The 22843-nt window shown below is 35.5% G+C and overlaps 1 protein-coding gene across 1 annotated transcript in view; it reads right to left on the bottom strand.

Annotated features, from left to right (window-relative positions):
• ctnnd2a (catenin (cadherin-associated protein), delta 2a) overlaps positions 1–22843 on the bottom strand; it is a 644499-nt gene that overhangs the window by 381143 nt on the left and 240513 nt on the right.

The following is a 22843-nucleotide window of genomic DNA, read 5'->3' as shown; positions in this document are numbered from 1 at the left end:
ACGTGTAACAGTCACAAAAATGAAGGGCTGGTACATTTTTGGGTACAGCAGAGGCATAGGTGGAAATCCCCCCTGTCTGATGCTTGTGCAACTAACCCCCAATATAACTATTTATTAATTCATTCATTCATGGGCAGCATGGTGCAGTGGGTAGCACAATCGCCTCACAGCAGGAAGGTTGCTGGTTTGAGCCCTGGCTGGGTCAGATGGCATTTCTATGTGGAGTTTGCATGTTCTCCCTGTGTTCGTGTGGGTTTCCTCCGGGTGCTCCATTTTCCACCACAAGTCCAAAAACATGTGGTATAGGTTTATTGGGTAGGCTAAATTGTCCGTAGTGTATGTGTGTGAATGAGTGTGTATGAGTGTTTCCCAGTGATGGGTTGCAGCTAGAAGGGCATCTGCTGTCTAAAAAAAAAAATGCATATAATTATTGCAATATAATTCAATATAATTATATGAATTAATTAGTTAATTCATTTTCTTTTCGGTTTAGTCGCCCCCAATTTAATTATGTGATTAAAAACCACAATTTACCAGCCTGATCTCACAAGGAAAGGTAAGTATTTTACATTTTGTTAGAGTTCAGACGTATAAAAATATATGATTTTAAAAAGGAGGCATGGCACGCAACCCAACCATGCCCCTAAACCCAACCGTCATATGGGCATAAGTAAATTATACTAAACTGAATATGGATAAAATCGTACAAATTCATACAAATTAGCCACTAAATCAAAAAGTTATGAATTACCCTGAGATCATGTTGCAATAGGGTATAATGTAAATAATAATATTTTGACTTTAAATAATTGTTTAAGCAACAGAATACAAATGCAAACAGGGCAGAAAGTACTTTGAGTCCCACGTTTTTTTGTTTTTTTTCCTTTTGCACAATGGGTGAAGAGAAAAATCTGTCAATAGACATGAAACACTTTCTGGTTTCTGATTAACTTCAACATAAGGTGAAGTGATTATTTTCCTTTTAACACAGATGATGCCGTTGTGTTTTTTGATGAATCTTCTGTTATAGCAATACTACAGTTACCTACTTGATGGATATTAATGTCTACAGATGTAGGAAGGGGATGTATCTGTAAATTTTAGCTGTATTATTTGTGTCTCCTTAAAAAAAGACTGTTTAGAAATGTTAGGTTTTAACGCCCCTGAGGAGGGATTTCTTTTTCCTAACAACAATGTACTATAGTTTCAAATAAGTTCAATTATATTTATACACTTTCTTAATGACAATAATAAAAATTCAACCTCAGGTAACACTGTAAACTACACAAAGAGCCTTTTTAATTCTTACTGTAATAGTTAAGGCTATAATTAATATAACAATCAAATGTTAAAAATAGACTATAAAAAAAATTTGTTATGTTTAATTATAAAATAGTCAAGACTCAAATAATAAGCATAAAAATAAAGTGTCAATTGCAAATACAAATTTTTGTACTTTTATTCGAACTAAAATAAATTATAAGTATCACAACAACAGATTATTTTTACATTTCCAGGTTCTAGTCATTTTTCTTTGGCTCAGTTTCTATTTCAGATGTTGCCACAGTTGAATGAACCGCCAACTATTCCAGCAGATGTTTTCCAGCGGATGCCCTTCCAGCTGTAACCCAGTATTGGGAAACACCCATACACACTCACTCACACTCATTGCGAACATAAGGAGAACATGCAAACTCCGAACAGAAATGCCGACGGGGCCAGCCGGGAATTGAATCAGCAACCTTCTTGCTGTGAGGCGACAGTGCTAACCATTGAGCCACTGTGCTGCCCTAGTTAAGAAATTTAGAGAACAATATATATATATATATATATATATATATATATATATATATATATATATATATATATATATATATATATATATATTTGCTCAAATAATAGCAAAAAAAACCTCCAAATTTGTGTTTTCACAACTTTTAAAAAAGTAAAAAGATTGATATTATCAGCCAGACGACAGAAGACGTCCTTCCCATAGACACTGCTTTAGAAACACCTTGCATTAACTAGCTTTTTTTTATCATTTGATTAAAAAATAATATAATACAAAGTATAGATTCATAAATGTACATACGTTTTTTAAAAGGTCAATACTGAGGACTTAGGATGCTGATAACATTTGAAATCGATCAACACCATCTTATCAAAAGAATAAGGTTCTGTCTTTTATAAGATTCCTTTTATAAGATTCCTCACGTTGGTAACCTTAATTTTTCACACTCTTCATTCACTACCATATTTCCATAAATAGGTATGTCCAGATCCAATCACGTGATTGGGAATTGGGCCCGATCATGCGGTTTCAGACTCGATCGGAATCCGACGTTACTTCCCAATCAGGCCTCGAATATATATGTATATATATTCTCATTATTTTATAACACATCAATAGTTATGCGGTGGCACAGGGTTAGACCTCTTTCTTGATTGACACACAGAAACAGCAATGCGTGCGGCATGACATCATTTCGTTGCAGAGACGCTACTGGTTAAATGGCAACAAAGTGAAACACGGAAGCAGCTTGAAGCAGAAAGCGTGAGTATGTCTATGGTCTGGAGGTATTATACAGTTGATGACAACAACATTGCCATAGAAAACTGTGAGATATGTACATGGGATTGCCTGCTGAGTATTTTAAGTTGAGGTGCTGTTTGTTTTTATATTAGTTTTTTTTTATATTTACTGTTGCACTAAAGTCCAAAAGTGAAGAATTGATATTATTTATTACTTGATTGTTCAAGCTACCTCACAGAAGTGCTCTGTTTGTTAACAGAGTTGTTGAATGTTAAAATAAGGTGAATTTAAGGCGACTTTGTTCTTGTTTTATGTATTATAGAAGTATTGGATTGGGTTTGGGTATCGGTAGATACTCAAAATCAAATGACTCGGACTCAAGGGCAAAAAAACCTGATCTGGACATCCCTATCCATAAACTTGGTGACATCATGCACATCCTTAAAAACAACAAGCAACGTCTGACTGGAAAACAATATGCAGTCCGGCATGTCTCTTGTCCATTTAGTAGTGTATCTGATGCACTGAAAAAATTTTTATGAAATCTGTACCAAGCATTACATTCCAGAAACAACCCAAGCTCATTTTCACACTGTAAATGCTGTATGATAAACAGTTTGCGATTAAAGCTTTGGAGTTTGTTCCCCTCCCCACTTCATACACTAGAATTGAGATGTAAGAGAATAATTGCATAGCCCGCAACAACTCTCATCTCATAACAACACAACGTCTCTGTCAGGAAAATTCAGCAGTGTGGGGGTGAACCGAGGTCGCCGCTTCACACGAATGCAGATTTGTTTTCCCACTCTCCCAGATCTGGAATCAAAGGTTAAGCGGGATAACGCTTCCCACCCTTTGGATCATCATTATTATAAAGATTTCCCATTCATACTGAAAAAGAATACAAATAACGCAGCACAGCCACATGGTGGGAGTGAGAGCGGTGCAGTATATTGGATTTCCTGGCTCCTGATCGATGCCTGACTGGACTATAGAATGGAAAAACAGAGTGAAAGCAAGGGAGAAAATAGGGACGGGTCTAAAATCGGCTCTGTTTCGGTTGACTGCCCATCTACTGTATAGACGCCTTCAGGCATAGCATGCTGTGACCCATGATCCTCTGCTGCGGCAGCCTGACAAACTGTTAGAGGGTTTCCTGCATCGAAAAAAGTCCATTTATCAGCAGTAGATCGTTGCATGTGGTGTCAAGGGGGAAAAAAAACAAAAAAACTCAATGTGTTTACCAGAAAAACGTCCTACCCCCAATGGCAAACACTTCTGCTGCCCACCGTTGTCCCCCATTGGCAGACAATCACGGCCATTTATTCATTCAATGCTTCCTACGGCTGGAATTGGGAATATATATCTAAAAAAGTGCAAGCGGCTGGGGTGACATTGGAGTGGCGGTGGATATTTACAGCGTGTGTCCTTGTTCAAGGACCGAGGGGAGCAAGGTACTGTGTAAACTATAAACAGCAAGGAAGATGTCCGGGTCATTTCTGGAAGCAGACGAGGATGGAGAAGAATTTCATTAGCGTATGTGTGAAAATGCTGCATAGAAGACTTTTGTGATCATAAAAGATCACATGCAGTGAATTGAGAGCCGTTTATGGTTTCTGTCTTTTTTATAAAAGAAAGAATTGTTTTTAATCATCACTGTTTTGTTGATTGTTTTTGATTGTCATTGTCTATTGATGAAATACTCTTAAAGTGAAATAAACTAAATAATTAAAAAAACTAAATCGCATATCTATCTATCTATCTATCTATCTATCTATCTATCTATCTATCTATCTATCTATCTATCTATCTATCTATCTATCTATCTATCTATCTATCTATCTATCTATCTATCTATCTATCTATCTATCTATCTATCTATCTATTTTTCTGTCTGTCTGTCTGTCTGTCTGTCTGTCTATCTATCTATCTATCTATCTATCTATCTATCTAAACATCAGATGTTGATAACAACCAAAGAAATCATTTATTAAAAGAAAACATCTAATTAGTTTACAAATGAAGTTATGTGTAATAAAATGAAATGACAAAGGGAAAAAAGTATTGAACACATGAAGAAAGGGAGGTGTAGAAAGGCAGTGAAAGCCCAGACAGCAGCTGAAATCTTTCAGTAGTTCTTCAGCAACCCTATGTCTTTCCTCATTGTAAATGAATTAGCTGCTTCAGTCCAACATCTACATTATCAGGATGATCATTATGAAACCAGTGTGGACATCTCAGCAAGAAAATAATCCAAAACACAGCCAAGTAAACTCTCAAACAGTTTCAGAGAAAGAAAATCAAGCTGTAGAATGGCCCAGCCAATCACCTGACTGAATCCAATAGAAAATAGATAATAAAGACCAGATTGAATTTTTATCACCAAGATTTTTACACTCTGTTGAGGTCTGAAAAAAAAATCACAACTGAAAAACGTTCATTCTCTGAAACCATTTAAGAGTTTCCTTGGCTGTGTTTTGGATTATTGTCTTGCTGAAATGTCAATTTTATTATTATTATTCACTATTATCCTGTGAAATTAATTCTTTTAAAAAATGTTCAAGTATTTTTAATGTAGAGGTGATTACTTTTTCAAACATACTATTTAATAACTAGTAAATAATTGATTTTGTCTATGCCATGGCAATAATACCTAATATTTTTCTAATTATTTTGCATGATACTTCATTCATATTCAGCTTGTGCATGAACCGCTGAGCTAGGGGAAGAAAAGCAGCCAAGCGTTAGAAACCAAACCAAAACAGTACTAGAGCTTGCTAGCAATACAGAGAAGCAAAAGAACAAAAAAATGAAGAAAGTAAAACTGACTAGGAGTCAACATGACCCAACACGACTGAACTAGCCACAGGTTCTGAAAGAGCATTGGAAGTAGATGATCATGCAACAACAATCTGACAATAAACAACAATAAATGAGAGGATGATGAATAGAGTGGAAAATGAAGGAAAAAGAAGGAAGTGAGGTGAGGAACTTCAAACAAGAGGATGGACAGCAACATTACAATAGCTATATTTACATCCACTTATGAATATGTGGATTTTGAAATATCACATAAAAAAGTTTAGTGGAAATACCAGCATGCGCATACGTTTTGAAAATGTGAGTAAAGGATAAGAGAAAATGTGAATGTGGCATGAATACATGGCATTTCGTCTTATGAAACGCAAGTAAAAAAAAAGCCCACAGTGGCTTATCTTAATGAATTCCATTTTTATATTTGTATATGTTTGTGTCACGTTCGCCAGGTATCTATGCCTGGAAATATCGCTGGCTATCTAAAAGTGATGAACTACAAATCCCTACATGCCTCTATACACACACTCCACTGTCCACTTTCCACTAATCACACACCCACAGCTAAAACCTGTCATCAAGGATTGTTTGCACACCTTAGCTCGGGACTGAGTCTTTAATTAGTGTCATGTGTTGCGTACCATAGCCTTGCCTTATTTTCTTGTTTTATTTCTGTTTGTTCAGTTGATACTTTGTATTGTGATGGCCGACTTGTGTTTGACTTTATGCCTGTATGATAATGACTGGTGGTTCCTTTATTTACCACCTGTTTATCTGCATGACAATCATACCATTAAATGCACTGTCTTCGCCTCTTGAGCAGTCCCATGTGACAATTTGGCACCAATTAATCAGCAAGTTAAAATTTTGTTCTCTTTAAATCATTATATGGAATCATTACTTCTTTTTTGTGATGTGACGTTTATTTATAAACTAATTTTGTAAACATTGTCCACGGCTGGTCCCACGTAGGCTAACACATGATTCACTGATCCGACAATTCCTAACTCACTATAAATAATCAGAGTTTCTTACCTGAGTATCGTCTTCATCTTGAAGACCCCCCCCACACCTACTCCTCCCTCCTTTTTCTAGATTGGGCGACATGGCAGTGCAGTGATGAGCAAAGTGCGAATATCCCTGGTTAAAAGTCCTTACTGGACCATTTAACATTTTTTAGTTGGAGGTTGCGTGCTCACATGGGTTTCTCCTGGGTTCCTCAGTTTCCTCCCACAGTTCAAAAACACGCAATATAATTAATTTGACCATACCAAATTGGCACTATAGATGAGCTCTTAGTAAGCAGTATAGCTATTCCTATAATCTGTCATTAGCCATTAATAAGTCGGGGGAGTTCATCGAGATCTACCTGAGCTCAAACTCCACTCTCGCCCTGCCAACAGGAGGGAGCCCAGAGCTCAAGGTCTTATAAGCTCAAGGCTCTCTACCGGGACAGAATACCAAACAAGCTTTATTATCAATCATCAGCTAAGTGTGAACTCTTGAAATTCCAGTTTTGTGGACTGATTCTAATCTTCTGAAAATGAAGACAAATGAGATATCAGCTCATTTAAAAAAAAATTTATAAATAAATGAAAATAAATAAATAAAGCGACGTAGTGGTGCAGTAGGTAGTGCTATCGACTCACAGCAAGAAGGTCGCTGGTTCGAGCCTCGGCTGTGTCAGTTGGCGTTTCTGTGTGGAAGTTGCATGTTCTCCCTGCATTTGCGTGGGTTTCCTCCGGGTGCTCCGGTTTCCCCCACAGTCCAAAGACATGTGGTATAGGTAAATTGGGTAGGCTAAATTGTCCGTAGTGTATGAGTGAATGAGTGTGTATGGTTGTTTCCCCGAGATTGGGTGCGGCTGGAAGGGCATAAAAATGTGCTGGATAAGTTGGCGGTTCATTCCGCTGTGGCAACCCCAGATTAATAAAGGGACTAAGCCGAAAAGAAAATGAATGAATAAATAAATAAATAAATAAACAAACAAACAAATAATATATATAGGTGCAAGCAGGAAATTATCAGGGTTCAAGAATTTTAGTAGCGTAAGGTTATTTATCAGTTAGGAAGCCTGTAAGTAGTTTATTCGACAATGAAATAAATGATTAGAGTATTCGAGTTTACAGATTGAGTTAACAAATGTTTAATTACACACTCCAAAAACTCAAAATTGCCCCCTAGTGGACGATTTCTTTCAAAATTTGTACAGACCTCTAGGCCCATGAGTCTAACATGTAACCGAGTTACATTCTGATGAGCCATAGTTAACTGTGTTTAATGGGTGCTCAAATTAAAAATAATAATAATAATTAAAATATTGCTTTTGTCATTATGTGACAACAGCAGTAGCATTTGCCATAGTACACTGAATTTTCCATAACATTCACATGGCTATAATCAAATCGTAGTTTTTTTTTTCATATGGATGTTATTGACTAAATCACAAACCATGTACTTAAATACAATAGTAATAAGTTTGAATCATTGCCATTAATCAAATGTCCAGAACTGTTAAGGAATCAGAATCAAAGCTTTAATAAAACTTACATCAGCTAATCACATGACACACCTTTTGTTATCTGCAGACACGACTCTGCTGACAGAAAGAAAGCGTTCTTATTCATTTCATGCGATAAGCAGGATTATGCCTGCAGTATGCTGTATCAACCTCAAAAATCGTGAGGCTTTTCTCAGAAATAGTGAGATGGCAAATTCCACACGTACAGCAAGTTCTGCAGCGAGTTTAGCGAAAGGCCCTTATGCAAACCCCATGAGGACATTTAGCGCTGGAGCGCTTGGGGAAACATTACTTCTTGTGAACTTATGAACATTTGAGACCAAGCATTTCAAAAGTGAAGTGATGGAAGACAGTTCTCTGCTGACGAAAATGTTTTTTTTTTCCTCCGCAGCTTGTTTATACAGATTCTTCACGTTAAATAATGCATGAGTCTGGCATCTGAATAATAAAAATGTTGACTTGTTTGAATGCGAGATGGTTCTAATAATCAAAAGCAACTTATATAATCGTGTGCGGAAGAAGCCTGTGTGAATACATCTGAAATTAAATGCTGGAATGGTTCAATTGGAACGTTTCTCTTTTGTCGCGGCTGCTTTGTCAACACGAGAGAAAATGACGTCAAAGTGTAAACTCAGTGGCATGGTTTAAATCGTTTCTTTTCAGTTACATCCCTTGCGGTGTCGCTCAGCTAATCGAACGTGAGTCAACTGTTGTGTAATGCTGGTTAGTTTACATCAGGCCAATATTTGAAATAGCCTGTCTCTCAAACACACTTCATCACACCAACAAATCGCTTCCACTCCTTATGGCTTGCGATTTGATTTCCAGGAGGCTTTAACACACAACGAACTTTGTGGCCTAGCGGATTTGAGCTCGAGATGCTGTCACACACCTTCTGTTCAGATGGATGCGCTGGAGCCAGACGCCAGAAAACCGGGCGACCAGAAGCACCAGCATGATTGAGGAGCCTGCAGACCTGTGACAAGGCTTTTAATTGCAACCTGTTGGCGAGTGCAGATGAACACACGGCCAGAGACAAATGCATGCTGGGATACACGCAAGTGTCAAAATGAGCCAATGGCGGAGAATTATGGGAGATTTGCTTATTGTGATCTGGTCCGATGGAAACAGCTTATATTATAATGAGATATTCATTTAAATATTTAGATTTTTCCCTCCAGTCAGATCTCTGTCAATGACTATGATCATGATTATTATATTGTTGTGATATTACAAAAACACCAATATTAATATTAATAATATCGAAAATAATAATACTGATAATAATAAGCATTATCAAGATCATAATAACATGTATTGCAAATTAAATATGAAATGTATATTATTAAAAATCCTAGTAAGACTAACAATTTTATTAAAAAAACACTACTACCACTACTACTACTACTACTACTACTACTACTACTACTACTACTACTACTAATAATAATAATAATAATAATAATAATAATAATAATTATTATTATTATTATTATTATTATTATTATTATTATTATTATTATTATTATTATGTTATTGTAAATCTTGGTTAGGGTGTACAATATCATTAAAATTTAATGTGATACTTTGGGGCCTATGTAATACTTTATGGCCTATAATACAGCTGGCACAATATGGTGCAAGACGTGTTTGGCGCGATTTCTATTTTCAGACCAGAGCAACAGTAATTTTCTTTTTGCACCACAATATTTAAATAGTAAATCCATTTGCACCACTTTGTGGACTAATGGGTGTGCCAGTCTAAAAAGCAGATGTGTTAAGGCACATTTTTGGCGCGTTGCTATTTTGAGGAACTCAAATAGACCTGACTCTAAAAGCGAATGGGAGACTCTGATTGGTTTAATGCATGTTATACTCAAAACACATTCTAATAACTCATTAATAGAATAAGCACAACCCTGTTAGACCATGCACCGGGGTGCAGAATGTATTTTTCCATCCTTAAAGTAGCAAAAGTGGACTTCGACGCGATCTTAACGCTTTAGACTTTGCACCTAGATCACTAAAATAAAGCCCTTTGTTTGTAATATATATATAACTTTTTTTTTACTCTTCTATTAATTTGACTTAATGCACTACAATTACATTTTTTTTCAGTCGCTAACAAGCGTTTGTCCAACCAGTTGTCACATTTTCAAAACTCTAAACTCAATTAGCAAAGTCTTATTTGGCCATACCATTCACACATTTCATGTCGTTTTTACCCAATATGCAGTCAGTGAACAAATTTCCACAATGCTAACATTTTCTTAACAGACAAGCTGTACCGCTGTGATTGTTTTTGTAGTATGTACGAATGTTAACACACAACATACCACAATAGGAAAAACCCAACTGAGCCTGGTTTCTCTCGAGGTATTTTAATTCTTCACTTTAGCCAATTGGTGAAGTTTTTCCCTCGCCGCTGTCGCCACTGGCTTGCATAATTTGGGATCTGTAGAGCTGCGCATTGATGGATTTGCTCTTCAGTGTTTGGACTCTCAGTAGTGATTTTTAAACCACACTGAACTGAGCTAAACTAAACTGAACTTAAACATTGAAAACTGGACTGACACTGATCCAATTTATTATGAGCTGCTTTGACACAATCTACATTGTAAAAGCGCTGAAATAAAGGTGAATTGAATTTAATTTAATTGAATAGCTAAAACAATATTCCATACCTTATATACAGTACAAAAACCTCTGCTTCTGCAATGATTTCAGTTCAAAAACAATAACTGGGGTTACTTTTTTCTATTACATTTACACAGTAAAAGGAGGAATTTGAGGAGTGATGTTGATGAAAACATGTTGCCTAAACAAAAATGTGGCCTAAAACAGTAATTTTGTGTGTTTTTAGCTCTTTTATCTGGGCTTTCTGTTGTTGTTGTTTTTTTGTTCAGAATGCTCTTAAGTGTTTGATGGATATTTTGTTCACTTTAAGCAATACTGTAAAACTTTTTCAGTTCTATCATACCGTTTTTCTACTGTACCTCCTGTAGTAAACAGTAAAGGGGAAAAAAGGAAAGTAAAACACAGTAAGGGGAAAAAAACATATTTGTTTTTTACTGGAATGCTTTTAAATGTGAACATTACTGTACATGTGGACATATAGTTCCCAACCAAGAAACTTAGTGTCAAAATACCTGCAATACTGAAACATAAAAGTCTCTGTAGTTTTTGTAATGTCAACAATAGCCAATATTTTGAAACCTGGTGTACTTTGACTGCATGTAATTAGTGAAGTGAAAACAAGTGTTCTTCTTTGACAGAATAATTTAATTTTAAGTCAGATTTCTTTTGTTTTGTTCAAGTTAGTGTGTGCAGAGAAAGACATGTTCTGTTTTGAAATGAAGAGTTAGTATATATTTAAAAAAAATGTATTTTTAATAAGAAAATTATCCATTTGATCAATTGTGTTTTGTAGGTGTGAAGAGTTTAAAAAAAGTATCTGAAGTATAAGTAAGCGCTTGTTAGCGATTGAGAAAAAAAAGTGTAATACAATATACATACACAAATACAGTAGTAGTATATTTATATCTTAATTTATTCATTTTCACTTTACACTCATTTAAATGCATCGCTCTTTCACACTTCAATAAATCCAGCAATTAAATAAAATGCTATTTAATTTTTTTTATTTGTGCAGCCCTGGTATATATGAAAGCTATCTGTGCCATTCTCTCCCTGTAAATACTTGACACCATAAAAGCAGTCAGGCCTGACGCACTAAACCATCTGTGGTGTCGCTCTGCTTCAATCCTCTTGACTGACCGCAATGAGTGTGTTCGGATCACAACAGGTCCATCAATACACCACACAAAATTACTCACACACTATGCTTCAGCTTAGTCCCTAATTTATCAAGGGTCGCCACAGCAGAATGAACCGCCAATTACTCTAGCATATGTTTTATGCCACAGATGTCCTTCCAGCATTGAGAAACACCTATACACTCTCTCATTCACACACACATTCATTCACTATGACTAGTTTACCTATACCACATGTCTTTTGACTGTGGGGGAAACATGCACACTCCACCCGGAAATGGAGTTCACTCGAACCAGTGACCTTCTTGCTGTGAGGCGACAATGCTAACCACTGAGCCACCACCTTCTACTCTGCTGTTTACAGCTGTGTCCATTTCAAAAACCCTAGTTACACAAAGATTTTCACAGACCTCCAGGCAAAGTTGTCCTTCAATAAAACATGCATTACCCTACCAAATCTAATAAAGCAACCATAAAAGATGAGACACAATTAACGCCGACCAAAAACAATTGTATCAACCGCAGTAAAACGGCACAGCTAAATCAATAACAATTACCACAAGACTGCACATCCATACGTTACACATACACCAGACTGAACTACCAGCATTATTATCCTCATTACAGCAACATCCAAAGTATAAACACAGACATTCATCCCAATGGATCCTAACAAGAAAATATATCTAATAGTGAGCCAAAGCCCAATGATTCTATACGTGCCAGTGCTGGGCGTCTTGGATAACTCATTCTGAGGTCTTGAATAAGATACAAACCCTCTCATTCATGTCTAGCTGGGAATTAAATTCAGTGGACTTGTTCCAGAATTCTTGATTAGAGGGAGGCCTTTAATGTAGAAACTTTAATTGCCTTCTCCTGCCAGTTCAATTGAGGGGAGCACTTCTTTTCCATATGAAGATCTGCCAAACAGCATCATGTTAATGCATGGAAAGGCTTAGGCACCAAATGTGGCATTCCTATAGTCTAAATACTCAGCATTTTACACTGATTAGACAATTTTCAAAGTATACTGGATGTAATAACATGCTATAAGCTCCATCTATAGAATTTGTGACACAACTATAATCAGTACAATGAGTAGATGTCAGACTGGTTAGGAAGCCATGATGGCCAGTGGAAAAATTGGGCCAATATATTGGGGTCACTCTTTTCTTTTATGACCTCAGAAGGACTCATTTAATGTATCCTCCAAAGGCTATCCTACATTACTGCCTCTTCCAGGAGAAACATTAGCCACTTTTCCACTATCGGGCTGAACCATTCTAAAAACAGTCAGGTAGGTTGCAATTGTGTTTCCATGTGAACCTGAAACAGCGCAGCGTGATTACAAGCCAGTGTTTATTTATGGACTCTTTCTTATTCAACAAAGTAAATTTCAGAAAAAAAAGAGTCACAAAAACCAAACTATACAAAACGAGAGGATGCATAACCTAGCAATTACGTTACCAAGACAATGATTGGCACATTTGTATTACAATCATACAGAGTTTCGTTATCAGTATCACACTGGAAAAGTAAAACCGTTTCTGTGCTGACTGGACCAGATTGTAGCTGAATGACAAGGTTATGCAAACAGAATCTTTGGCCCGATAGCTTAAAAGGGGCTCTAGTTTTTTCTAGAAGGTCTCCTATTCAAGTACAGACCTGGCCCACCCCCACTTAGCTTTCAAGGGGGACCAGGAGTAAAGTTATTGATTAAAGTTAAGACTGAATTGCTTTTTGTTACAGTTAGGAAATAGTTTAATATCATACAGGAAATGTTCATGGGCCAATGACATCACCACATTGAAATAGTCTATATAAAACTAATACTTAATCCCAAATCTACTCCTTCCCCTACCCCTACCCTTTGGTTTGCACATTCACATGAAGATGTAGGGGTGGCCCTATTCTCTTTGGCTCGAAGTAGTAGGGGTAATGGGAAGGGCCATATAGCCCTTCAAATTTACTTTTTCAGGACCACACTACAAACAAAGGTGCCTGAGAAATTTCCCTGACAACATTATCTACAGCAGTAACATGGCTACAACACAGAGTATGGAGACTCATAAATGTTAAAAAATGAGCTGGCAATAATAACGTATTTTTTTCTACAGACAAGCATCTGATTTATTAGATTCACAATGACGTTAATATGCAATGGTCATGATCTTCAATGAAACTTTAAAATATACCACTGAATTTCGCTAATGAGCGTCCCTTTATAACTGCTGCAAAATATTACTGTCATTGTCACAAGCGATCTAGCCCACACAGATTGCTGGAGAACTACAAGGTCCAGTCATGCACCACTCACACACCTGGCCTAGATCCTGTCTGATTGCAAACACTCACACAGCTGAAGCTGCTCATGGACTGATTACTGCACTATTTATACAGCACACAAACACACAGAAGTTGCTGAGTCTTGTGATACTATTTGTGAACATTACGACACATTTCCCTTGCCATGTCTCGCCTGTTTTGACTCTTGCTTTGTTTTGTTTGTTTAATTATTTGTCCGTTTGCTGCCTGCCTTCTGACCACTCGCCTGTTATTTTGACTACGAATCTGGACTTGCCTGTACACATCTCTTTGCCCCTGTGTTGACCATTGCCTGACTATTCTTCATAAACCTGCATTTGGATCTGCACTTCCTTGCCCAGCGTCACTTCACGTTACAATTACACAACATATTTTAAATTGTGAAAACATTAGCTGATGACTTTGATAGAAAAGTCAGATGGCAGTGAATTGGCTTTTTACATAAGGGTTTGGTAATATACTTTTATTTCTAATTACAGCCACAACCATTTCACCCTGCAGCCCAAGACCGGTTACTCACTGAAGGTAAGCAGAGCTAAACCTAGTTAGTACCTGCATGGGAGACCACATGGGAAAACTAGGCTGCTGTTGGAAGTGGTGTTAGTGAGGTGGCCCCAGCAGGGGGTGCTCAACCTGCAGTCTGAGTGAGTCCTAATGCCCCAGTATAGTAAAGGGGACACTATACTGTCAGTGAGCGCCGTCTTTCAGCTGGGACTTTAAACCAAGGTCCTGACTCTCGGTGGTCATTAAAAATCCCATGGCACTTCTCAAAAAGAGTAGGGGTGTGACCTCGGTGTCCTGGCCAAATTCGCTCGATCAGCCCTTAACAATCATGGCCTCCCAGCCATCCCCATCCACCGAATTGGCTGTATCACTGTCTCCCCACTCCACCAGTAGCTGCTGAGTCGTGAGCACACTGGCACTGGTTTCCTGTGGCTGCCATCGCATCATCCAAGTGGATGCTGCACACTGGTCCACCAGTGTAGCGACCCCCCTCATGATTGTGAAGCACTTTGGGTGTATGGTCATACACGATAAATGTGCTATATAAATACACAATACACTACATTATAAAGGCTCTGGAACATATTTTAAGACTACTCAAGGCATGCATTTTAACAATATGCAGGTTCCCTGGGATTGAATACTCTACCGATCGAGCTACACAAATCCTGAATACATTTTTACATTAAATCTAAATGTATAATGTTGTCATTCACCTCATGTCTTACTGGTTTGCTTCTACAGCAACCTTTCAAAATGTCTATTGAAAAAAAATTAACAGAACAAAAACATTTCTGGAATGTTACATGTACAGAAAAAGTGGGCTGGGTTTAAGCTGACAAAATGACTAGAGAAGTCAAGTACATGTTACAAAAGGCTCAACAATAAACAAATGAATCAATCATGTATCTCTCAATCAAATCTTGGAAAAAAAATCAACAATAAAATAAAAATAAATAAAAGAGATAAGACAAAGCACAAAGCAAAAGTTATTGTTTGCCAAAACTCATCCCGTTAGTTTCTTTATTTCTTTGACACTTATTCCTTTACAGTATTTGATGCAAGTTTAATCAAGGCCTTGTGCAAATGGAAGTTGAAGCTTCAAACGTTTAAAAGAGAATGTATTTAACAAATGGTGAATTCTGAGAATACATGAACCTGAAACCCTACAGATAACCCAGTTCTGTCATGCGCTGCACTGGGGAGGCATCATGCTAAAGCAATAATGACAAGTCTGAAACGCCTGGCCCCTTTGCAAGCAATTAAAATCAGCTTTTTCCATACAGCACTTTGTATTTTTTTAAAAACATACAGGCAGACAGAGATTATCATTGGTTAATAACAATGTCATATAAATTTAATAGCCACATAAGTATTAATAATACTTGTCAAAGTTGAAAAAAAAGACTCCCCACGGCAGATGGTATATAGGCAAACATGTATAATTTGATTTTCAGTTTTTTAATCCTGACAGAAGCCTTTCTAGATTACCTGTACCTGTTCATTAATAAATATGCTTAAAAATATACATTTCGCATACAGCAGCTTACAGAATTGATTATTATTTTTAATAAAATCTCACTCACTATTAAAATCCACCGATCCAACACCAATAAAATCTCACAGACAGATTACAACAAATGGGTTTTATAATAAAAATAGACATAAAGGACATTGAGCGTGTCATAGGACACATCAAAACACTAAGGGTGGTTCACACAGATAAGTCAGTCACTTCTTAGATCAACCAATAATGTGAGTTTTGGGTGTGGCTAATACAGCAAGCTGAGCCAGAGGGTGTTTAGTCATTGGGATCATGCTTGACATTACATGGGAAATTAAATCCAGATTTGCTTACAGAGGTTTGATTACTATTTGAAAACTTACAAAATCCAGATACAGACAACAAGGTAAAGCAAAGATAAACATTTTAGCAATGCTTTCGTAACATGGATGAATTTTGATGAAAGGTTTGGATTTAAATCAGAGTCTTGAGTTTCTTCTCATAGTATGTTAAACTTTGTCAAGCATTAGCCCTTTACTGTGAAGTTCTATATAAAATAATAATTGTTTATGAACCCATTGATGGTTATTATCACACCATTATGATCAGTGTTCCTGGAGCCTACGATCACAGTGATGTAATTAGAATGTTCAGTGTCATGTGATCAGCTACTAAATTTCAGCTGCTAAATCTGCTTTCCCTGATGGCCCACAATAAGTATGTTTACATGGACACCAACAATCTGATTTTAATTTGATTAAGACAATACTCTGATTAAGAATCTATCATGTAAACAGCAATTTTTGATTAATTTAACCCAATTAAGGTCATAATCAAACTAAACAGAAATCGAATTAAGACGTGGAGTATTCCTATTCTAGTCGCATTATTGAAGTGCAGAACAGACAAGTAAACATCGCAATCAAAATATTACCATCGTGTTGGATTTTCACTTAGTTTTGTGACAGGATAGTCTATACACACACGGCTGTTCGACACTATTCTCTGCATCTACCGAGTGAGCGAAGGACCACAGACACCTGCATAGCAAAATGATGCGTTATCAAATTCCATCAAAAAACAACACTCATCCAGCAGTTTATTTTCGCATCCAATATCTCGTTTGTCACAGGAGGCATGCATGACATGTTCCTGGATGAAAGTGAAAGTGTCAAACTGCAGTTAAAGTCAACAAATTAAAAATGAAACACCCGCAATTTCATGAAACTGCGAAGGAAATGTGGATAGCGCGGTGACGCAATGACGCTAATCAAATTATGCGCTACATGTAAAATGGGATTATGAAAGGAACATTCAAAAAGCAACTCATGTAAACACCTTAATCATATTAATGTCTTATTTAGATTAAGGCAAATAATTTGATTACTGATTTCTATGTAAACGTAGTCACTGATCCAGAGAAAGATTTTCACGGCACATTATTAATCAACATGTATTATTGTTTTCAAACAAATAATGCTTATTTTAAGTTTCAGACATTTAAATGCATATACTAACCAAACATATCTTTTATGCTTGTAAAATACTCCCTGATTTAAAAAAAGACAGCAATAATAATTATTTACAAACATAATCAGATAACGTGCTTTAGTCACACATCAGATACTCACTGTGTAGGTTACTAGAATGTTTACTCCATTCCTATTCTATTGATGATTTAACATGTAAATCCAGCAGCTCTGATCTCTCGCAGTGCAGACTAACATGGCGGCACCCATCATCCATTATAGATCAAATAAATGATCCGTATTAAGATGTTAAAACCACAAAACACATTTCACATATTCAATAATCAGAAAATCAGAAATTTGCAAAAATGTGAAAACAGAAAGCAAAAAGATATGACACAGCCATTTTAGCCTGACCTTGTGAAACAGACTTCACAAAGTATTGCCGATTCTGCTGTCTAACCAAGAGTTTTCCATTAACATTGTTATTTATTGTCTGCCACATGTATGACCTTTGGCTTTTTTACTTCTAGTTTGGATTGCCCTTTTGCCTGGTTGGAACGGCTATCATCATTATTGACCTTTTGCCTGTTTTGTGGACACTGACTGTGGATTACCCTGGTGTGGTTGAACTGTTTTTTTAAATAAATAAACATCTGCAAAAGTCAACTTCAGCCTTGCCTTTATTATAGTAGTAAATACTTCCTATTTTTTAACTATTTATATACTCCAATTAAATGTAATAGAATTCTGTAACAACAAAGTTTCATTTTTGATCTTTACCATCATTGCTTTATGGACTTTTCTCTATGTTGTGATGGAAAACAACCTATTATTATTATTATTATTATTATTATTATTATTATTATTATTATTATTATTATTATTATTATTATTATTATTGCCCTTATTATTATTATTATTATTATTATTATTATTATTATTATTATTATTATTATTGTTGTTGCCATTATTATTATTGTTGCCATTATTATTATTATTATTATTATTATTATTATTATTATTATTATTATTATTATTATTATTATTATTATTGCCCTTATTATTATTATTATTATTATTATTATTATTATTATTATTATTATTATTATTATTATTATTATTGTTGCCATTATTATTATTATTATTATTATTATTATTATTATTATTATTATTATTATTATCATTATTTTATTATTATAACTATTATTATTATTATGTCAGTTGTTATAATAAAAACGGTACAAATGTGAAAACTGTACGTTAACAACATAACGTTCAATACAGTCAAATACTGACCAAGGCTCTAACCACACTGTAAACCCTGATGTTGTCTTTACTTAAACCATTAAATAAAGTTGACTGAACAAAACTTAAAATTTAGCATTTTGGTCCTATCACTTAAAAATATGAGTTAATTTAACTTATGTACCATGAAAACGCATAAACTTAAGATTTCAAGTGTAGTGAGCTCAAAATCATAATTAATCCTAAAAATAGGTCATTTTCACAAATGTAGTCTTGAGTGTAAAATTCTAATATGTGCAACCTTTTAAGTGCAAGGGATTTTTTTAAATCAGAAAACAAATGGCTTTAGGTATAATTATTCATCATAATGTGAAAAAATGGCTACTTATTTTGGTTTAAAATTGATTTAAACATTTTTCATAGTATATTATTACACACACGCATGCACACACACACGCATATATATATAAAACGTGTAGAACGTTTTATTTATTTAGCCAAAGCACACAAGAAGGCATGCAAATCATACACTGAAAACCCAAAAGTTTGGTGAATTGAACAATTTAAGTATAGTCTACAAAACCGGCAAGTTAAATAAACATAAATATGCACATTTTGGGAGACTCCATTACTCAATTAAATTTAGGCAACAAGTTTACTCAATTAATTTAGTTTAGTCAACTTATTAGGGTTTTCAGTGCAATTCATACCAAACAAGTGAACATATTTAGCTGAAGTGTTACTAACAGTATTCAAAATCCAAGTTTATTCCATACAGTATAAAGCAGATGATGCTGAAGATGATGTAGATGAGGGGTATTTATGGAGAGGAAGCAAAGCCACGCTTGACTGATCTGCTGCTTTCTCCCATCCTGAAAAATGAAGTTTTAATTTTAGGACTCCATCAAAATGGAGCACAAACAGCTAACAGGCAGTCTATTTGTGTACCCTTCAGGGATGTTTCTGCGTTTGCCTCCATTTGCCTGCAGATAACACACACACATATACACACACAGTCTTACAGAAGCCATTATGGTACTGATGAGAAGATATTCATTTCTGACACTAACACAAAAGCCACACACGTTCTCATACAAGCGGGTCATGTTTTCCTCTACCTTCCCCTACAATGTTTTAAAGGAAGATGGCAACAACTCAGTCTGAAGCTTCACATCCTATTGCTAATGGTCACACGCATGCCCACATCAGCGGAGGATCATTTATCTCTGTTTAGTAAATCATTAAACTAACCAGACATCCGCTGTTTAGTGGCCTGTCCCCGGCTGAAGCTGTTCACGGAAATGTGTCTGATGTTTACTGTGCTAAATAATATCTAATGCGACAGAACATTCTATGTGTGGTACTGTAAGTAAAGGTTGCATGGTTCTTGTTTATCAGTTTTGGTTATTGTTTGATTTAAAGTCATGCAATATTTAGTTCTGTATTTTTATCAGCGGATTCAAATGTTAACACTCGATTGAATGGGCGTTATCAGTTGTTATGAGCTTATAGATATGGGCTAGTAGGGGTCATCCACATGGTTAATCAGCATACGGATGAGGACAGAAGTTAATGAGAATTATTTATATTATTTATTAAATTTGCCATAATTGTATTTTATTAATATCTACCCCAACCGTCACAGTAATGTAAAAACAGATCTGGCTCTGAAGTCTTCTTTATTAGTATAGCTGATTACCCATGAGAATTATTTATTAAATTTCCTATAAATTGTATTTTATTAACGTCTACCCCTACCCCGACCCTAAACTCAACCGTCCCAGTAATGTAAAAACCGATCTGGATCTGGAGTCTTCTCTATTAGTATAACTGATTAACCATGAGAATTATTTATATTATTTACTAAATTTCCCATTAATTGTTTTTTATTAACGTCTACCCCTATCCCAACCGTAAACTTAACCATCACAGTAATATAAAACAGATCTGGATCTGAAGTCTCCTCTATTTGTATAACTGAATAACCATGTGGATGGATGATAACAGCCTTCTGAGCCTAACTGTAGGCGTAAAAGTCTCCTACTGGCCCATATCTATCAGCTGATGACCACTGTTAATGCCCATTCAATCGAGTGATAACATTCGAAGAGGGTGGCTCTTATTTTATGAAAAAATCTGCAATGTAAAATGATATTTTAAAAAATTAGTTTTTGTTATATTTCTGTATTTTCTTAGTATTCTTTATATTATTAATTTGTTATCTTGGTCTTTATATGCTTAATAATACCAATAAAAAGTTATTAATTACTCAAAATATTTATAAAAGTGTATTTATCCAAGAATATTAGTTTACAAACATTATTATTATTATTATTATTATTATTATTATTATTATTATTATTATTATTATTATTATTATTAATATTATTATTATTATTTAAGAAGTATTATGAATAAATAAATAAATAAAGTATTTAGAAAAAAAACTGTTAATAAATACATGCTATTATAATTATATATATATATTTTTTTTTTACTCATAACCGGTTTGTTGTGCTTTTTTCCTTTTACTACTTTTTTTTTTACAAAATATTATACTTTTTATACTATAATATTTTCAGTTACAGTAACAATATGTCAAGTTAAAGTAAATAAAAACAAGAAATATTCCTTTGTCATAAATCTATTCCTTTGTCATAAATCTTCAGTTTCATGTCAAACTGTCTGTATCTATTGACTTCATGTTTTTTATAATAATAATAATAATAATAATAATAATAATAATAATAATAATAATAATAATAATAATAATAATAATAATAATAATAATAATAATAATGTGATGCAGTGGCGCAGTAAGTAGTGCTGTCGCCTCACAGCAAGAAAGTCGCTGGTTCGAGCCTCGGCTGGGTCAGTTGGCGTTTCTGTGTGGAGTTTGCGTGTTCTCCCTGCATTGGCGTGGGTTTCCTCCGGGTGCTCCGGTTTCCCCCACAGTTCAAAGACATGCGGTATAGGTGAATTGGGTAGGCTAAATTGTCCATAGTGTATGAGTGTGAATGAGTGTATATGGATGTTTCCCAGAGATGGGCTGCAGCTGCGTAAAACATGTGCTGGATAAGTTGGCGGTTTATTCCGCCGAGGCAACCCTGGATTAATAAAGGGACTAAGCTGAAAAGAAAATTAATGACTGAATGCTAATAATAATAATAATAATAATAATAATAATAATAATAATAATAATAATAATAATAATAATAATAGATTAATTTGAAGTAATATATGTGTCACAGGTTGCTCACTTACAAGGGCACGGATCTTCGGAATTATCAAAAACAGGTATTTAACACAATGACACTCACAGCAGGAACTAGAACCTCAAACACTGGCAGGACAAGGAGTTGTGATGAAATAACTTGAATTTAGGGGTATAAACAATGTAAAGCAATGTAATGTGAATTTACATAGTGCATTTATTGAGTAAGGCCATACACCCAAAGTGCTTTGCAATCATGGGGGGGGGGGGTCTCTCCACACCAGTGGCAGCCACAGGACGACGGTGCCAGTGCGCTCACCACACACCAGCTATTCTTTACGAGAAGTGCTATGAGATTTTTAATGACCACAGACAGTCAGGCATGGATAAATACACAAGACATGATTAAACTGGTGGAGGAATACATACAGGTGGAACTAATGAAAATAAACAAACGGCAGGAAAACAGAACAAAGGAATCACATGACATAAACAGAAGCACATGGAACACAACACATGGGGAACAACATGACACAACAAATACACAATGACAAGATCTAGATCAGGGATGCCCTAACACGGTCCTGGAGGGCCAGTGTCTTGCATAGTTTAGTTCCAACCCCAATCAGACACACCTGGGCTAGCTAATCAAGCTCTTACTAGGCTGTGTGTTGAGGCAAGTTGAAGCAAATATCTGCTGGACACCAGCCCTCCAGGACCTAGTTTGGATACACCCAAATCATGACAATAAGGTTTATAACTTTAGTTTTAGTTATGTAAATGAAACTAATACTGTATAAAATTGACAAATTAGTTAACTTTAAGTAACTGTAATTGGAAGGAACGGTATTGTTGTGTGTTGTAGACTATTATGCCAGCATTTAACACAGTACAACAGTGGTGCTCAACCCTGTTCCTGGAGATCGCCTTCCTGC

The sequence above is a fragment of the Danio aesculapii genome, chromosome 24 (genome assembly GCF_903798145.1).
Source record: "Danio aesculapii chromosome 24, fDanAes4.1, whole genome shotgun sequence".
In the NCBI taxonomy this organism is placed as follows: domain Eukaryota; kingdom Metazoa; phylum Chordata; class Actinopteri; order Cypriniformes; family Danionidae; genus Danio; species Danio aesculapii.
Note: the sequence above shows the minus strand (reverse complement) of the source record. Positions and strands in the feature narration are given on the sequence as shown.